Here is a 7,193-nt window from a genome sequence, read left to right as displayed (position 1 = left end):
TTTTCTTTTACTTTATTTTTCTTTTTCATTTTAATTAACTGCTAGTTATTAACTAACTATTAAGTTTTGGATCCTTTTTAGTAAATAATTATATTATTTCTTTATCGATTAAATAATTTATTATTTGGTTTTTTTCTATTTTTGTTCTTCAAAAGTAAGTTATAAAAGATCTATTTACATTTTCTACATAAAGATAATTCACATTGGAAACAAATTAAATCTACTTCTTTTCGTGAAATTTACAACATTTATCATTTTGTTTTATAATTTATTTTATATGGTTCAAATTTATGTATGTTTTAATTTTTCAACTTGATTTATATTGTTCTATTAACTATTTGGATTTATACCTAAATTATATGTTTTTTTATTCATTTGATGTCTTAATAATATTTAGGTTGTATTTTATTTTATTTATAACAAATTTCCTTTGAATCATGTCATTCCTTAAATTTGACCTAAATTCCATAATACTGTTTTGATCTTTAAGATACTCATCTTGATGAAAGTCTTTTATATTTTATTTGTAGTTTGATTTCCAAATAGATTTTCCATAGTTTCATCTTTTTCTTTTGTTTTAATTCTTACTTCTATTAAAGTTTGACAGGCTTTTGTTGATAAAGCTTTTTCATTGCTACATAATCTCTAGCACATATTAACCAAATTTGATCTCTTTATACTTTATTTGACTTGTAATGTTTGTGTTTACGTTACTTTGGCAAATGTTTTGCTCAATGGTTTTGAGTCGTCTTTTCAAAATAATTTTCCGGGTATTTTGTGTTTATTAAGTTCATTTTATTCTTGAAGTTCTTCTATCACTATTCCGTTGTTTTTATAATCTATCATTCTTACACTAGTACTTCCATTAGTGTTTTCATAAAATCCTGCATTGCTGGGTCTACTTATTGTTGGGATTTCTATAGGTTAGATGTTTCATTCATTTTCTTCTAATACTTCTGATGAATAATATTTTTCGTCTATTCCACTTTTAATCTTTAATTTTCTAAAAATGATTTTACCTTTTTGGGTGTTAAGATGTATTTAATTTTACCACTATTTGTTAATTGTCCTGTAAATGTTTTTGTTATTAAAAGATTTTCACATTTTAGGATCTATTATATCCCTTTTTGAATTTAATACCAATTTTATGTATTTATATAATATTTCTAATGGAATTAAGAAATTTGGGGTCATGTAAATTATTTCTGGATGATTGCAATTCATATCTATTTCAATGGATTCTATTGTTGCTTTTTGTCATAAGTTTTTAATTTGTCTTATATCTACTAAACTTAAGTAGCTTTTTGTTCCTAATCCTTTTTATATATGTAAACCTATTACTTCTAACATTGTTAAAACCCTAGATGGATTAATGTATATCATGATGTTATTATTTTATTATATGATATTATTAAGTATAACTGATTTTGTTTATCATCACTTGTGCAACATATTTCTATTTCATCATAATGTTTATATATTTCTGGTTTTAATTCAAATATTCCAAATTTATATAATTCTTCTTCGGAGATTAATTTAATATTCATATTTCTTACTTTATCTTGTTCTCCTTCAATTGTAAGTTACTTCTTTTTCTTTTTATGGTATTTATTAATTTGATTTTTATATCTTAGATTATTTAAGAAAATATGATATTATCTATATACTATAGTTTTATTTTTCTAAAATTTTCTGGATTTTCTTTAGAACATAATTTGTTTTTATTTTATCAAATTCTTGTGATAATTTTAGTTTTTAAATTTTTAATAATTCTTTTTCTTCTTTAGATCCATTTTTTATAATTCTTAATTTTTTTGTTATATGGTTTTCTACCTTATTAAGCTATAGATATTTTTGATATGTTATTTTATTTTTTAAGTTATATTTATTTGATTATTCTTCTAAAGGATAACATCTTATTCTTATTAACTCAAATTTATAATATCCTGTTGTTTCAAGCAAGTGTTTCATTTCTTGAAAATTTTAATCTATATTCTAGTGGTTTTAATAATTCTTCTTTAGTCCAAATTTTAAAAGGTGTTACTAGTTTTCTAATTTTTTGATTTGTTTCTAGTTGAATATTTTTTACTTGACTACATAATTTATCTATTTTGTTTTTATGATTTTCTTTTTTTTTTATACTATTTTTTACATAGTCTAGGTTGGATAAGATAGTTTTCAGTTTTAATAATTAGGCTTTTAAATTATTTAGTTTATTAATTATTAATTCTATTTTTTGTATCCATTTTTGTTTTTTATTATTTTATTATTTCTATTGTTGATTTTAATACTTTTAATATTTTAGAGATTATTTTTATTTCTTTCTTCTTTATATTTTTCATTTTAGTAAGATTTTATTGTTTCTTTTTAAATTATTGATTTTAATATGAGTATTCTTTTTTCTTTAATATTATTTATTTTAAAATTATATTGATATTTCTTAATATTATTATACTGTTTATTATGATAGTTATAAATACTAAAATACTTATTACTTGTATTAAGATTATTTTTTCTATTATTTTTTTAATGATCTGATACATTAATTAATTTGGTTGATTTAATTTAATTGATTGGTTATTTAATTTATTAATTATTGCTTGTTGCTCTTTTGTTTTCATTTCTTTCATTATTTTGTGATTTATTTTTATCATTTGTTATTATTTTAATTAGTTTGCTTACTTTATAATATTTAATTGCTATTTGTTTTTGATTTAGTTGATTTAATATTTTAATTATTTTGTTTTCTTTAATATATTTAATTATTATTTTCTTGTTTTAGTTGTTTTAATATTTTTGCAGTTGAAAATAAAATTTAGATTATTTACTACAACTTTAATAAAATAAAATTAGCAGAAAATAAAATTTATTTGTTACGTCTACTTTACAGAAATTAAATTTAACTACTACTTTTGCAATGAAATGAAATTTTAACAGATAAGAGAAAGTAAGAAAATACTTATGAAACAACAAGATCGACAACATGTAATATGATAGAAGATTAACCTTGGCAAATAACTTTACTTAATCCATATTTATTAAAAGGTATAAATTTGTTTTTAGTTTTTGTTGGTTTTTTAATTTTTCTGGCTTTTTTAAGTTCTGATACCAATAGGTTTGTAACTGTAGCAACAGTAGTTTTAATGTTGAAGAGCATGCTTGTAATTAATGGGTTTGGTAAGTGTCATGTTAGCTACATGACAATTAGGTATGTGTCTTGTAAGCTATAGTTAAGTTTGGTATGTGTCTTGTCACAAATAGTTAGGACTTGGAGCCTATATAAGCCCCCTTGGGTTGTAAGGGGAAACACACATCTTCTCCTCCTAAGGACAACATCATCTCATCCTTAGGGATCTCATCCCTTCCCTTGTATCCACCACCCAAGTCTAATGAAATAAAGAAGTCCTGTAAACACATCTCTTGTCTCTTGTCTCTGTTTCTTCTAGCTTATGCATCTTTCTCTCTAACTCTCTCAAGCTTCCGCCCTAACCATTACTTCACCCCGGATGAACCCCGGAGTAAGTTGAATGGCATCCCCAACATCCACGTCCCCATCGTGAAGACGGCCCTGTGGATCTAGTGGTATCAGAGATACAGTAACCTTCCTCGAAAACCTCAAGGTAATGTTTACCATGCAGGGGTAAAACCCTTAACAGGGTCCCCAACATGTAGATAGTAAGTTTTATCTTGGTAGTATAGCTTTTATTTGATCCATGAACCAATATCTAAAAATCTAAAAAATGAGTTTTGTACAGATCTTTGAAAAATATTTTGAGCTTGAAAAATGAATCTTTTATGTGAAAATATTTAATCTAACTAATATAAAGAGTAAGACAAACTGGAGAACACCAAGAAGTACCCGTCTGAAGGACAGGAGGTCCGTTTAGGGGAAAAAGAGTGTGGAGGTAAGTCTGAACTCTGAAAGTTGGACAAGATGAACTCTCACATATTAAAAGATAATCATTTAATTTGCTAAAAATTACTCTTCTAAGTAATTATGCAAAGTGGAACACTCAGGCTTTGAAAATTGGAGACTCTACAAGAGTGGCCTAGTACCGCAGACAGGGAAAAGTTAGTACACTCTAAGACGGTAAGGTTGAACGAGCCGACAGAGAATGTCCATGGTGAAAAGAAGTTTAATTTTCAAAAACCCATAAAAACCAAAAACAAGTTTTTACTTTCAATAATTATGGATCAAATAGAGTTATTTATCAAGTTTAACTTCTATCGAGTATACATGTTGTGGATCTTGTTATTGCATAGCAAATCTCTCTTACTTATTTCAAGTTATTACAAAGTAGAAGTAGATTTTTATTTTACTACAAAGTAGTAGTAAATTTTATTTCTATCGCAAAGTAGAAGTAGATTATATATACAAATCTTATTTCAATTTACAAATTAAATCAAAATTCATCTTAACATTAAATCAACAAGAGAAAAAACCAAATCAATATCAACATAACAAAATATCAAATCAACAATATCAACAAAATATCAAAAAGAAAGAAATCATAAATCATTAAATCAAATTAAGACATCAATGAACCAAATTGTAAAAGAAATAATAGAGAAAATAATTATAATACAAGTAATATGTATTACAATAATAATATTCATCCTGATAAATATCATGATAATATTAAGAAATCTAAATATCTTAAAATGAAAACTAAAAAGAATATCCATCAAGAGATAAAAATAATAACTAAAGTATTAATGGTATTAAAAGTGACAATACAAATCATCAAAGAAATAATAGAAAGTCTAATATTGACAGAATCATAAAACATAAAAATGGATATCAAAATGGAAGAAATAATAGAAAGATATCCGGGATATGGTGGATGTATCTTTTCAACCTTCTTCCATTGATATCGACTGTATTCTGTCAATAATGGGCAATATTTAACGTTATGACAATACTGTACCATTAACTGGTGTATTTCGCTCTTGATGTCATTTAAATGTTGGGCTGTTGTATCGTAATGACTATCGAGATATGTGTATTGTAACTATTATGTTTCTCTGTTTAACACGGGCTGGTTCGATGATGGTTGATTTAATGATTATGATTGTTGATGAACGGGTGATATTTTATGTTGATATTGAGACGGACTCTCTTGTTGACAGTAGATGGGCTGGGTGGTGGTACAGAGATGAGAATGGTGCAATCACTGCGATAGTGGGGTACTACTGCACAGCAGTGGTAAAGTTGCCTACTGCACTGTGACCAACAGTGAGCAGAGAAGAGGTCTTAACCAACAGATCCTGGCATGTGCGATGAAGTTAGGCAATGAAGCAACTCTGTTGATCCCATGATTGTTGAAATAGCTGTTTTTCAGTTTTATTGGACTGGTTTATGGAGTTACAGTAGCTGCTGTGCGTGAATAAATCATTCTCTTGAACTCACTGTCTGAAGTCTCAGAAACGGTCATGTTGGAAGAGCAGTTGCAACGGAGATGGTGATGGCCTCTTTCGAGCAATATTGATTGTGCTTTCGGTGGTGCCTCACTGGAGCAGTGCCTGGGACCTGTATTCGGATGGATTGAAGCTGTTTTCACATGAATTCATTTTCAACTCAAACTATTCGGGCAAGCGTTGCTGCACAGGTGACCAGTTCGTGGATCAGGCGAAGCTATGCTACCAATGGCTGCTGTCCCGTGGTGGGACCTGACCAGAGGGCTGCCACATGTTTTGGCTGTCCCACAGCAGACTGGAGGAAGTGCCTGTCTCTGATGCCGCCAGATCACTCAGAACCCATGTGAGGGCATCAGTGTGGGATCGTTGACTCTTCCGGTTCGTGAGCGGACTGAGGAGGATGAAGATAAGGCGGAAGAACAGAACAGACAAAAGGACTCTTTGTTCGTTGGACGGTGGTGGACTGAGGAGGGATGGTCTGGAATGGATGATGTTGTCATGGGAGGAAGATGTCAGTGCTGGGCACGGTCTGTGAGCGGACGTGACAGGACACATGCTGGTCAGTGTAACATGGTTGCTGCAGGCGGGTCAGTCTGGCGTGCTGCCGGCGTTGAAGCAGCTGCGGGTCTGAACCTGACCGTGTCGGGAGCAAAGCGGAGATAAAGGCCAACAAAGCAAGAACAAATTATGCTAACACAATAAATGGATGGCTGGGATCATTTGCCAGGATGAATCTTCAATCGTGTTAAATATTGTCCGTTTCGTGGTGGCACGCCTATGTTGTCTGGGTTCGTTTCGTTAAGTATTGGATTGAGATGAAGACTGCGGCAGAAATGGGCGATGGCAGACAGGTTTGTTCTGCAACTGATTTTCGACACGATGGGGATTGATGATGGGCAGGTTTGGGCCGCACCATTTGTGAGACGACTGAACAGGAGATGGCTGATTGAATGTGTGGGGGGGCAAGAGATGATTAAGGCTGTTGATCGACTGGGTCGGGCAGTGGCGGTGGGTGTTGAGGTGAAACGGGCGGATTGAATGACAGATGATGAGGTGATCGCAGGGAATGATGAGGGGTGAGAGCAAGAAAGGCGACGAAACGGCAGTGGTGTGGGGTGTAACCAATCAATTAAATTAAATCAACCAAGTTATTAATGTATCGGATCATTAAAATAATAGAAAAATAATCTTAATACAATGGTATCCAGTATTTATAATATCATAATAAACAGTATAATAATATTAAAAATATCAATATAATTTTAAAATAAATAATATTAAAGAAAAAAGAATACTCATATTAAAATCAATAATTTAAAAAGAAACAATAAAATCTTACTAAAATGAAAAATATAAAGAAGAAAGAAATAAAAATAATCTCTAAAAATATTGAAGTATTAGTCAACAATAGAAATAATAAAATAATACAAAAATGGATACAAAAATATGAAATTAATAATTAATAAAACTAGAAATAATTTTAAAAAGCCATAATTATTAAAAGCGAAAACTATCTTATAAACCCTAGACTATGTAAAAATAGTATAGAATCATAAAACAAAATAGATAAATTAATGTCAGATCAAGAAAATATTCAGCTGAAACAAAAGTCAAAGAAATTCACTAGTAACACCTTTTTAAAAATTTGAGTGAAGAAAATTATCAAAACTAGCTAGAATATAGATTAAAATTTTCAGAAATGAAACACTTGCCCGAGCAGGATATTATAAATTTGAGTTAATAAGAATAAGATGTTATCCTTTAGAAGAATAGAT

Source organism: Dioscorea cayenensis, unplaced genomic scaffold (assembly GCF_009730915.1).
Source record: "Dioscorea cayenensis subsp. rotundata cultivar TDr96_F1 unplaced genomic scaffold, TDr96_F1_v2_PseudoChromosome.rev07_lg8_w22 25.fasta BLBR01000116.1, whole genome shotgun sequence".
Lineage (NCBI taxonomy): Eukaryota > Viridiplantae > Streptophyta > Magnoliopsida > Dioscoreales > Dioscoreaceae > Dioscorea > Dioscorea cayenensis.
This window is presented reverse-complemented; position numbering follows the sequence as displayed.